Genomic DNA, 13,508 nt, shown 5'->3' with positions numbered 1-13,508 from the left:
TAATTAGTTTTATTCATTCTGCGCCTTGCCTTCTCAGTTAAACCTGTTTGGAAACTCACTTAGTCACAGATATGCCCAGACCCAGTCATGTTAACAGTGAAGATAAGCCATCATAGTGACATTTTGGAAATAAATCTAGTCCAAGTTTTTCATGAGTAAGGATTTGATTAAAACAGTAGTTTTCTTAGTTATGCCTAAATCATGATAAGTAATTGAGATGGTTCTCCATGTCCAAATAAGATAAAATAAGAGTAGAGAAGAATGATTTAATTTATATTGAGACTACTTGCTCATGTTTCTAAGAAGGATTTCATCTTTATTATTTTTATATGTGTGTGTGCTGTGGGCTGCAGAAGAGGATGTTGGATTCCCTGGAGCTGGAGTTACAGGTTGTTGTGAGCTGTCATGTGTAGGTTCTGGGAAGCAGACTCAGGTCCATACAAATCAACTTGCATCCTAGCCACTGAGTCATTTCTCCAGCTTCATATTTCTCCTGTTGAATGCACTTCCCTGTAAGCATAGATTTAGAATAGATGCAGATAAGTCTATAAAATATGAAGCTAGTGTTAACTAGGCTTTTGAAAGTTAGCTGTAGGGGCTAGACAGTTGTTCAGCAGTTAAGAGCACTTACTGCTCTCATAGAGGACCTTGGTTTGGTTCCCAACACCCACATGGTGGTTAATCCATCTATAATTCCAATTACATGAATTCCAATGTTTACTTAGACTTCTTCAGGCACCAGGCATGTTTGTGATACACTTTCATGCATAAAAAGCAAATAAAGTTAGCTCTAGATGACAGTAGCAAAAGAATTGGAAAATTTCTGTGGTTAATAATTATAGTAATAGTATGTTTTAAATTCACTTCAACAAGAATTTTTTTAGAAACTGTATGTAATAAGCCATATTAATTTCTGGAGATTGAGAGGCTAATAAAATTTTGAACATGTCCTTAAGAAGCTTAAGCTTTGAGTGCCATGTTTTCTCTGGAAACCATTCTGTAGTGAGGATTAGTGGAGGATTATGTGACATGAGCTTCTGTCACGGTATTGAGGATATGTGGGTGTGGTAGAGGTCTCCATAGGATGAGTGATATGGGAGTCAATGTTATTATTTTGGAGGTATAATAATACTTGGTTAGGATATGTAGCATTGCCAATAAATTTAAATACATAAAATTATGTGTAGGAATCCCGAAATATTATAGAGCATTTAGTTAAAGCAGAAAAGAGAAAGGACTAGAGGCAGGCGGATCTCTGTGAGTTTGGGGCCAGTCTGGTCTACAAAGAGCTAGTTTCAGGACAGGCTCCAAAGCTACAGAGAAACCCTGTCTGGGAGGGGGGGGAAGAAAAGAGAAAGGATTGATGACAGAACAGAATGGCCAACTAATTGATAAATGGAGCTTTAGGTCTACAAAGTCTCAGTTGTCAGTAAGATATCCAATAAGGAATTGAAGCACATGGCTGGGGAAGTAGCTTAGTTGGTAGAGTGCTTGCCTGCTTTCCCTAAAGCCTGGGTTCAATCCCTGGCACCATGTAAACTGCTTGATAGTACATGCCTGCAGTTCCAGCACTTCAGGGGTAGAAGCAAGAGGATTAGAAGTTCAACTGTATAAGGAATTAGCTAGAGGTTAGACTGAGATACATGAAACTTTGTCTCAAAAAAAAAAAATCCACGCCAATTGTAGAGTGGAAGTAATTAAGTATACACACAATGGGATTGAGACTAGGTTGTTGTACACATTGATAGTATTTTAAGGGTAAAATGATGAAGATGAAAGGACTAAAGAGAGAAGTAAAGAAGTAATGCCATTGATTTCATGTCAAGAACTAGGAGTAAAGAAAAAAACAGATTTGGGGAACAAGTTTGTTCCCCATTTGTATTTGTGTTTCCCCACCCTCATCTGTATTTTCAGAAAAAGAAATCACAGTTAAAAGATAAGTATAAGAGGTGTATGTATGTGTGTGTGTGTTTGTATACATATATATATTTATATAAAAGAGGTATATGCTTATAAGAGTATAAGTATAAAAGGACTCATTTCTATTTTAGAAACATTCTATGTAAATGTAGAATCTGGTATCCCTTCTTTAAAAGTCCTTGGGCAATGTTTTGCTGGCTTTGCTTTGGGACTTTTACGGTAGAGTGGTTTGTAGAGGAGTCGTCTTTTCCAGATAAAATGTTCTTTTTAGATGTGGACAATAAATTTATAAAAGATGAGCTTAAAATGTATCCGTGGTATTTATATGGAGATACAGGTAATCTTGTACTGCAAATGCAGTCCTGAGAGTGCCTGGAGCCTCTTCTGAGTGCACTGTCATTCAAGGATAATGCATAGCTGGCAATGTGGGGCTACCTCTGATGTGACCAGTTGTGACCTTCACTCGCCTGAAATATCTCAAGTACTTTAAATACTAGGTGTATATGAGAAGGGAAGAAGGGTACTCTGGAAATGAAGAATGTGAAGGGATAGTTGGAAAGAAAGATGAACCATACAGAAGAGGTCATACAGCTCAGCTGGCAGCTCCCCTCTTTTTGAAGCCTGTTGACTTAAGTATATCAAATTCCTAAAGTGGCCAGGAAGAAGTCTGAGCTTCCAGTTCAATGGAATTGTATGTTATGCCTTAGACAGAAGCTCCCCAATCCCCTCCCCCCAAAACAAGCTATTAAGCCAGCAGACTTCAGATCATTGAAACAGAAAGCAAAAACTTTCCTAGTGGGAAATATCACTCTAGGACTGATACTGAGTGGAACATTTTGATTTCTACCCCTTGATTCCTGGATCAGTGAATCCTGGCTATGGGAAAACCTGCACCACATATTGGATACAGACAAAGCATATATTGCCACTGGAGCAACCTTCCCCTAGCCCTCCAGGGTAATGTCACCTGATTGCCATCATAACTGGGTCTTGCAAAAGCTGTTCACTATTCTATCAAACCAGCTGCTTCAGGATGTAGGGGACATACTAAGACCAGTGAATTCCATGAACTTCAGCCCACTATTAGATTTCTCTGGTTGTTAACTGATTTCCTTGGTTAGAAGCAGTTCTGTGTGGAACACCATGATGGTAAATAAGATAGTCTGTAAGTCCATGGTTGGTAGTATTGGCAGAAGGAATACTTGATGGAAAGGCAAACTCATAACCAGAATAAGTTATCTATTCTAGTAAGGACAAAGCATTGCCCTTTCTATGGAAGAGCTCGTCTAATGTTATCAGCCACCAAATCTCGAGCTGGTCACCTGGGGACTCATGCCATATCTGGTCCTCAGTGTTGGTCTCTGCTGCTGGCAGATCTAGCACTCAGCAACAATTGTAATCACGGCAGCCTTAGTGAGTGTTAAGTCCATGTTGTCAGGCCCATGTATAACCTCCTTTTTTGCCACCATGGCTACTTTGTTAATGGACAGTAACAGAGAGGGTTGGAGAAAGAAGCTGACTGTCCACAGAATGGGCCATCCTTTCTACTTCATGATTGAACTTCCACTCTCCTGAAGTCACCTTTTGATGAGCATTTACATGGGACACAAGTATCTTCAAATCTTTGGCCCATTTAGAGAGATCCGTCTACAGACTTCTTCCCAGTTGTCTTTCTCACTAACTTTTAAATCATGCTTCTTCCAAGTCCCTGACCATCCAGCTGATCCATTGGTACAGCCCATGTGTTAGAAAGCAATCATACACCTGGCCATTTTTCTTTTTCTTTTTTTTTAAATTAATTTATTTATTTATTAAAGATTTCTGCCTCCTCCCCGCCACCGCCTCCAATTTCCAAAGAGAAAGAGGGGCAGTATGAAGGGAAAGAGGAGAGTGAATGAAAATATAAACAAATGAATTTAATTATTTTTACTGCATTTATTTTAAATGCTTTTAACTTATTTTTATTTATTTTAGTGTGTGTGTAGGTAGGTGTATGCACATGTGCTCAGTGTGAGCATGCGTTCTCGAAGGACAACTTGTATAGTTTTCTCTTTCCATTATGTGGGTTCCAGCGATTGAACTTAGGTAATCAGGCTCTGTGGCAGTTCAACTGATGCATTTTTAGCAGCTGAGACAATCTGTTTTCTCCTCTCGGTTCTAAGAATCAAGCTCAGGCTCTAGTGCATGCTAAGCAAATGCTCTGCCACTGAACTGCATACCTAGCTTTTGATTTTTCAAGCCAGGCTTTCACTATGTAGCTCAGGATGGTATTGACTTCCTATGTATCCTATCCCAGCCGCAAACTCATGATTCTCCCTCTTTTCCCTCTCAAATTCTGGGATTACATTTGAATGTGACCACATCTAGCTATAACTAAGATGTTTTTAAAATTTTTTATTTTTAAAGAGAATTTGTAGAGTATATGGTATGTCTATGAGAATTCAGGATATAACTTAAAATTCTTTTTAATGAAGCAGTTCAAATATTTGATTTTAATGTAACACCTGGGGGTTTGTTTGTTTGAGACTGGGTTTCTCTGTAGCTTTGGAGCCTGTCCTGGAACTAGTTCTTGTAGACTAGGCTGGCCTCAAACTTACAGAGATCCACCTGCCTCTGCCTCCTGACTGTTGGTATTAAAAGTATGTGCCACCACTTAACGGCCAACACCTGTTTTTTTTTTAAAAGTCCAAATAAGGCTGCAAGATGTTGCTTATAGAAAAGCACTCGCTTAGCACATGTAAAATCTTTTTTTTTTTCTGAACAAGTGAAATTTTATTTCTCTAACATATTAGTATTAGAAGACACAGAGAAGAGGCCAGTAAGATGGCTTGATGGATAAAGTGCCTGCCACACAAGACTGATGACCTGAGTTCAATCTCCCGATTCCACAGTGGAAAAAGAGAACCAAACCCTAAAAGGTTTGCCTTCACCTTCACATGAACACTGTGGAACCCTTGTAATCACACTCTCACTCACATATACAAATAGTAAATTCCAGCACTTGGGAGGCAGAGTGGTAGGAGCATCAGGAGTTAGAGGTCATTCTCAGCTATGTAGCCAGTACAACTTGTATTACATGAGATCCATCTCAAAAACAAAAGCCAAAATCTTGTCTTACTAGCTTTAAAAAAATGTTTAATACAAAAAGTCTAATAACATTATCAGTATATTTAACTATTTACCTGAAATTAATTTTAATCTTCCTAAAATTTTTTATTTAAATATGGGCATCACATATATTTGCAGGTGCCCAGGGAGACCAGAAAAGGGTGTCAAAATCCCTGGAGCTGGAGTTATAGGCAGTGTGAGCTGCCTACCTCTTGTGTGTCTTCTGAACTCCCATCCTCTGAGTGAGCAGCAAGCACTTTTAACCACTGAAGCATCACTCTAGCCCTTTTTAATCACTCTTTTATGTGTATGGTGTTTGCCTGCATGTATGTCTGTGCACCATATATATACCAAGTGTCCACAGAGGCCAGAAGAAGGTATTTGATCGTCTAAGACTGGGAGTTATAGATGGTTGCGTGTCAACATGTGGATGCTGGTAATTAAGCTCAGGTCCTCTGCAAGGACAGCAAATGCTCTTAACCACCAAGCCATCTTTCTAGCCACCTGTTTAGTCACTCTTTTTTTTTTTTTTGTTGTTGTTGGTTTTTTTTTAATTTATTTATTTATTAAGGATTTCTGCCTCCTCCCCGCCACCGCCTCCCATTTCCCTCCCCCTCCCCCGATCAAGTCCCTCTCCCTCATCAGCTCAAAGAGCAATCAGGGTTCCCTGACATGTGGGAAGTCCAAGGACCGCCCACCTCCATCCAGGTTTAGTAAGGTGAGCATCCAAACTGCCTAGGCTCCCACAAAGCCAGTACGTGCAGTAGGATCAAAAACCCATTGCCATTGTTCTTGAGTTCTCAGTAGTCCTCACTGTCCACTATGTTCAGCAAGTCCGGTTTTATCCCATGCTTTTTCAGACCCAGGCCAGCTGGCCTTGGTGAATTCCCGATAGAACATCCCCATTGTCTCAGTGTGTGGGTGTACCCCTTGCAGTCCTGAGTTCCTTGCTCCTGCTCTCTCTCCTTCTGCTCCTGATTTGGACCTTGAGATTTCTGTCCATTCTTTCTTCATCCATTCTTCCATTGAAGGGCATCTAGGTTGTTTCCAGGTTCTGGCTATTACAAACAATGCTGCTATGAACATAGTTGAGCATATACTTTTGTATGATAGGGCCTCTCTTGGGTATATTCCCAAGAGTGGTATTGCGGGGTCCAGGGGTAGGTTGATCCCGAATTTCCTGAGAAACCGCCACACTGCTTTCTAGAGTGGTTGCACAAGTTTGCATTCCCACCAGCAATGGATGAGTGTACCCCTTTCTCCACAACCTCTCCAGCAAAGGCTATCATTGGTGTTTTTTATTTTAGTCATTCTGACAGGTGTAAGATGGTATCTTAAAGTTGTCTTGATTTGCATTTCCCTGATCGCTAGGGAAGTTGAGCTTGACCTTAAGTGTCTTTTGGCCATTTGAACTTCTTCTGTTGAGAATTCTCTGTTCAGCTCAGTGCCCCATTTTATAATTGGGTTGATTAGCCTTTTACGGTCTAATTTCTTGAGTTCTTTATATATTTTGGAGATCAGACCTTTGTCAGTTGCGGGGTTGGTGAAGATCTTCTCCCAGTAAGTGGGTTGCCTTTTTGTCTTAGTGACAGTGTCCTTTGCTTTACAGAAGCTTGTCAGTCTCAGGAGGTCCCATATATTCAATGAGGCCCTTAATGTCTGTGCCGGTGGGGTTATACATAGGAAGTGGTCTCCTGTGCCCATGTATTGTAGAGTACTTCCCACTTTCTCTTCTATCAGATTCAGTGTGTTTAGACTGATATTGAGGTCTTTAATCTATTTGGACTTGAGTTTTGTGCATGGTGATAGATATGGATCTATTTTCATTCTTCTACAGATTGACATCCAGTTTTGCCAGCACAATTTGTTGAAGATGCTCTCTTTTTTTCCATTGTATACTTTTAGCTCCTTTATGGAAAATCACACCTGGCCATTTTTTATTCCAAGCAAAATGTACAATCATATGTACTGTTCCAGCTTCTCCTCACATTGAAGATTTCTCTTCATTGGTATCTTTTGTGGTTATACCAGAAAGGGGTTATGCAGCAGCTGTCCATACGCAGGTGGTGTCTACATAATGTGTAGAAAGAACCATTAATAAACCAGGTCCTAAACTTTCCTTCCTCAGTCAGCTGATCATTGCGAACACCCCATGAAGTTATAGGTGCATGGTTGGAAGCAGAAGGCATTGTAACAGGAGTAGAAACCATAGCATTCGACAACTTGATGTATCTTGCTTGTGACCTCAGGACCTAATTGCACCTGACCACAATATACACCACTCTCATTTGATAATAGACTAATGCACATCCTACTTTATGGCTAGAAATCAGTAATGTTCAGCTTGTAATCAGCTCATGAGAGGTAGCTCAGATAACATGATAAGTTGGTGGTCTCTTCAAGAGCAGTCTCTTAATGGGATGACAGATCCTTGCTCCCAAATCACAAGGGTCTTTTCTGTGATTCATCTAGAGGAGTCACCTTAAGTACCATTGGGTCTACTGGATCATATGGTCCAGCTGTAGAGTAGCCTGCACAGCAGCCTTGACCTGATGAAGAAACTTCTCTTGTTCTAGGCTCCACTCAAAGCTAGCAGCTTTTTGAGTTACTTGGTATATGGGCCAGAATAACAAAACAAAGTGAGGAATATGCTACTTCCAGAAACCAAATAGGCCCACTAAGCTTTGTGTGTCTTTATTGTTGGTAGGAAGGCTCACCTTATCCTTCACAATAACTTATCCTTTGCCTTAGATGGAATATTTCTGCATATTTCTTCCCACTGGACTTCTAGAAATTTTCCTGAGGTTAAAGAACTTGAATTTGGATTTATTTACCATTCTCCAGTGTGCATGAGTGTTACAAACAAGTCCAAAGTGGTTGCTGCTTCCTGCTCACTTGCTTCAGTCAGTATAATATCATTAATGTAGTATATCAGTGTGATACTTTCTGAAGAGATGCTCAGTATCCCTTCAAACTAAGTTATGACACAGGAGTGGATAGTTAGCATATCCTTGAGGTAAAACTATAAAGGTATGTATTACTTACCCTGCCATCTGAAAACAAATTGCTTCTGGTTGTTCTTACGGACAGGTACTGAGAGAGGAATTTGCTTGACTCAAAGCTGAATACTATGTACCAGGATGTGTGTTAATCCATTTAAGTAAGGGCATCACATCTGGTACAGCAGCTGCAATTTGAGTCACTCCTTGATTAAGTTTGATAGTCAGCTGTCATTGTCTATGATCCATCTATCTTTTGCAGGGAACCAATGTAGAAATTCTGCCAACTTCTAAGTATATCTATATCAGTTATATATTCTTTTTTTGTTTTGTTTTGTTTTGATTTTTTTTTTTCGAGACAGGGTTTCTCCGTAGCTTTTTGGTTCCTGTCCTGGAACTAGCTCTTGTAGACCAGGCTGGCCTCGAACTCACAGAGATCCGCCTGCCTCTGCCTCCCGAGTGCTGGGATTAAAGGCGTGCGCCACCACCGCCCGGCTTGTTTTGATTTTTGAGACAAGGTTTCTCTGGAGTTTTTGGTTCTTGTCCTGGAACTAGCTCTTGTAGACCAGGCTGGCCTCAAACTCATGGAGATCCACCTGCCTCTGCCTCTCGAGTGGCATGCGCCACCACTGCCTGGCCAGTTATATATTCTCAAACTGAGGAAATAACCACAGGATGAGTTTGGGGACCCACTTGACCTCTGTGAGTTGGACTAAAGCCAAAATTAAGCCCCTAAGACACATACTTTAACTGGAGGTCCACAGTGCTATTTGAGATCTCTTGGAATCAGTGTCAGTTTAGAACCAATGTCCAGTAGATCTTGGAAAGTCTCATTGTTTCCTTTTCTTCAGAGTACAGACCCATGTAAAAGGTCATAGGTCCATTAGGAAAGAATAAGAGAAAGGGAGGTAACAGTAAAACTTCTAAGTATTTTAGCAAAGTCCTCAGGGGACCTGGCCTTCTCATTCATGGGCTTCTGGGTCGTCAGACCAACTGAAGTCTGGAAATTGGTTCATAGGCTGAGATGCCCTCTTTCTTTTGTTTGTTTGAGAATTTTTCTGCTTATACAGATGTACAATAAACACATAGTAGGCTTCTTATCTAATTCGTTCCTGGAAGTATCATGACTAGCCAGTACCAAAAGTTTCATAGGAGTCATACCATCATAAAAGCCACTTTGTCTGTGCTGCTTATTATGTAAATATGTTCTCCTTGCTTTTGGCAATTCAGTACTGCTGCTACCTGGCTCCTTCTACTATGGGGGCCCAATTAAGCCCATAACATTTAACTTTTCCAAGTTAATAATAAAAATAGGAGCATCAGTGTCTCCAACCCTAAGGTCTGGCACAAGGAAAAGAGCTATGACAAAGATTTCAAATGGCTTATTCCCCCTCTAGTGAAAGGCTGTCTTCTGGGCCTTCCCATTGTGGAGGATTGGGTTTTATATGGTACACCATATTATATGGTACAAGCCCTAAAATCTCTTCATCAATGCTAAGCCAAGGGACACCAGGTATCCCCAGTTTTTTCTTTTTTTCAGTGATTGTCTTGTGCCAAGTGCTTCAATCAACCAGTCAAACTTCTGACACCTGTTTTAAACCATGAGAATTTCAATATTACACTTAAGACTTTCACTCAGTGGGTCCATATCAATAAGCTCAGCTTGATCCAGTTTTATGTTCCTTTCACATCATTAAAGATCTATTCTCATACATATTCTCCGGACTTCTGTTTGAATGAATTAAACACTCTAGTGGTGTAGCACACCTTCTTACGAATTTTACCTTTAGGAGCCTGCTTAGGCTTGATTCTACTTGTATTTTGTGGGCTACTTTTGGTGGGCACTGAGGGATCTTAGTATGGTCTTGCCTAATATTTCTTCTTAAGGGAAAGTCACAGCTAGTTTGTAGACAAGGATTAATTTCCTCAGGCAAAGGTACAGAAGGAAATACTGCAAGGGATGGGATGCATCCTCCACTAGGAGTGTGAAGACTACTTTCTCAGGTGAGATAAACCCTTCAGAATATGAGGCTTCTTGAGTCCTCTGCTTTGCTTCTCCATTTTGAATCTCCAAGAGTCCTACACGTCTCCATCTCAAGTTCAGGAGGATTCCACCATTTACAGTCAGTGCGTTTAGGTTCTAATATTAGTACAGAATTACTGTAAAAACAGGAAGATGCACTTACTAGCAGGAGTGAGGCAGGCAGGCAAAAAGCAAAAGGTTTCTTCTTCCATGTCCTTTTATGCAGGTTGTCATCAGAAGGTGTGGCCCAGATTTAAGGTGGCTCTTCCCACATCAAGTGATCCTATCAGGAAAACCCTTTATAGGTGTACCCAACTACTTGGATTTTTGTGGATTCCAGATGGAGTCAAGTTGACAACCAAGATTAGCTAGCATACTACCTAAGTTTCTGACTTAAACTGTCAGAAACGCAGATTGGAGAAAAGGTACCCCCTTTAACAAATGGTGCTGGGGAAACTGGATTTTTATATGTGGAATGAAAATAAGTCCGTATCTCTTGCATTGCACATTAATGAATCAGTATACCAAAACCTTAATGTAGAAAGACGGCGTAGGGGCTGGAGAGATAGATGGGTCAGCAGTTAAGAACACTGACTGCTCTTTGAGAGGTTCTGAGTTCTCAGAAACCACATGGTGGCTAACATCCATTTATAATGAGATCTGGTGCCCTCATCTGGCGTATAGACATACTATACACATAATAAATACATCTTAAAAAAAGACAAAGATAAAGCATTTCGGTAAATAGGCATAGACAAGAATTTCCTGAAAAGAGCTATAGCATAGGAAACAGTACCAAGATTTGACAAATAGAATCACACACCAAGGATAGGACGCACTCATTAGATTGAAGAGACCATTTACAGATTTGGAGAAAAAAATTGCCAACCTCACATCTGGCTGAGGATTGATATTTAGGATATATAAAGAACCTGTTAAACTCTAAGACCATTCAGTCTATAGATAGACTTATGAACTGAAGAGATAGTCCCCATTAATAGAAGGAGTACAGATGACCAGTAGATACTTGGAAAATGTGTTCAACAATCAGGGAAATGTAAATTTCAGAGTTTTTTTCACCTCAGTTGAAATTGCTATCTTCAGAAAACAAATGCTGGTGAGGATGTGATGCCAGAGGAGCCCTTATTCACTGCTTTTATGAATGTAAATTTGAATTGCTACTATGGAAATCAGTTGGGAGGGTTATTCAGAAATCCAGTAATAGATCGTATGGTTTAGATACACTACTATAGCCCAGAAATACATGTACATCCATTTTTACTGCCGCATTATTCACAGTGCCAGGAAATGATACCAGGCTGAATGTCCATCAAGAGAAGAATGGATACAAAAAAATGTGGTACAGTGAGTGGTGGTAGCTACAACAGTGGGCATTTGTGTGGCATTGGGAGGGAAAGCTGGGAAGGATGGTGGTAAGGCCAAGGCCAAGTTAATTTCTTGCTCCTAGAGAGCTATATACTTCCTTGTGGGCCACGTTCACAGGCAGCATGGATAGGTAGGTGCTGCTGCTGTTATGCACAGTGCTGAAATTCTGGAGAACCTCACCCTTAAGGCATTAGAGCTGGCAGCTAATGCTTCAAGGATCTCACTAGGAAGTGTGTCTCTCAGCGTCACTTGCAGCTTGCAGGCTGTGGTGAGGAGGAGTCGGATTCACTTATCAAGGCTAGGGTAGTCTGATCCCTTACATCCACAAATCTCAAATTACAAAGAAATGCCAGCAGAAAACTGCCTACGAGAGTTATTTTAACCAGCTTCCTTCCTTCCCATTGTTCTGTAACTGGAACAGAAGATAACAATGAGAACGTGGCATTTTAAAAAACAGTTAAATGGAAAAGTATAGATAATCACTGTAGCCATGATCAAAGAAACATTTGTATGTTCTTTGACTCAGAGTTTGGTGAAGTGCCTTTTCATATGGCGAAGTTGTGTGTTGATTGGTCATATTTTTCCTTTGTTTTTTTATTAAAAAGAAAAGCGAATTGTATTGGCATTTCATTTGTGTTTTAATAAATAAAGCTTGCCTGAGGATCAGAAGAGTAAAACAGCCACACTGGCCAGAGTTACAGACCAGGCAGTGATGACACACACCTTTAATCCCAGTAGCCACACTAGTTTGCCATAGAAACCAGGAGGTAGTGGTGTACACCCTCCAGAACCAGAGAGGATTATAAAATGGGAGGAGATAGCTCTCAGTCTCATTTTGAGATTCCTGGAGGATAGCCATTTTGAACTGAGGTAGAGGTAAGAGCCAGTGACTGTCTGCTTTGCTTTTCTGACCTTTACGTCAGAAAATTTCTGTCTGTGAATTTTTATTAATTGTGCTTCATAACATCAATGAACCATGATATATAAAGAATTTTATGCAGCTATAAAGAAAAATATAGTCATGACATTTGCAGGAAAATGGATAGAACTAGAAAGCATTAAGTTAAATAAGCCTGATTTAGACAAACAAATCATGTTTCTTTCCTATATGGAACCTAAATTTAAAGGGGTAAGTTGTATGTGGGAGGTTACAAACCGGTTCATTATGGGGTGAAGAAGTGGATCCTAAGAGGGAGAAACAGAGGTTAATGAAATACATACCGCATGAAAGCAGAAGGGTGGATTGCTTGGTTTGGAAAACAGAGAGCCTACTAGGAGGCAGGGAATATGGAGGTAGGGTAGGGATAGTGATGGAGAGCTATATAGAATGACAAATATTCATAAAGTGCCATAATGATGCCCATTTCTTTGCATGATACCTTAAGATTAAGAAAAGGATCAAAAATAAAGTATAATCTATTTTAAATAGGTTAGCAGACTTAAAACTGCCCTGCTAGACAGTGATGAGCAAGGACATAACACAGATGGTCAGTATGCTATGTTCAGTTGACAATTTTTCTAAAAATCTGCTCTGCAGATCTCATCATGAGTCCTTACAAACTGTTTGTCTCCTAGATAATTGCCTACCTTGAAGAAAATAATAATGTGGAAAATCTTTATATAAGTACACTGTTTACCAGTGCTACTTATAATACTGGAATACTAAAATTTACTTAGATGTGCAACTGGAAAACATTCCTTCCTTCCTCTTTCATTCATTCTTTCTTTCCTCTTCCCTTTTTTCTTTCAAGATTTGTTATGTGTGTGTCTGTGTGCATATGCTACACTGCCCTCTGAGACCAGAAGAGAGTATTGAATCCTGTGAAGCTGAAGTTGCAGATGGTGTGATGTGGGTTCTGGGAACTGTCCTCAGGTCCTCTGAAACAGCAGCCAAACCACCTCTCCAGCCCCTGTAGTTTTTTCTTTTCCTTTTTCTTCTGAGCTTCTCTGTCCTGTATGCAACTTACTATGTAGACCAGGCTATCCTCAAACTCAGAGATCCTCCTGCCTCTGCCTCCTGAATGCTACTATTAAAGATATTGCCACCGTGACTGGCTTTTTTTTTAATTAAA

At 40.1% G+C, this 13,508-nt stretch overlaps 1 protein-coding gene and 1 pseudogene across 6 annotated transcripts in view; both read left to right on the top strand.

Annotated features, from left to right (window-relative positions):
- Nf1 (neurofibromin 1) overlaps positions 1–13,508 on the top strand; it is a 268,446-nt gene that overhangs the window by 55,596 nt on the left and 199,342 nt on the right. The window lies entirely within an intron of this gene.
- On the top strand, positions 2,107–11,864 carry LOC121456126 (annotated as a pseudogene).

This window comes from Microtus oregoni, unplaced genomic scaffold (assembly GCF_018167655.1).
Source record: "Microtus oregoni isolate MIOR12 unplaced genomic scaffold, Mior012 000015F_ref0000493, whole genome shotgun sequence".
NCBI classification, from domain to species: Eukaryota; Metazoa; Chordata; class Mammalia; order Rodentia; family Cricetidae; genus Microtus; species Microtus oregoni.
Note: the sequence above shows the minus strand (reverse complement) of the source record. Positions and strands in the feature narration are given on the sequence as shown.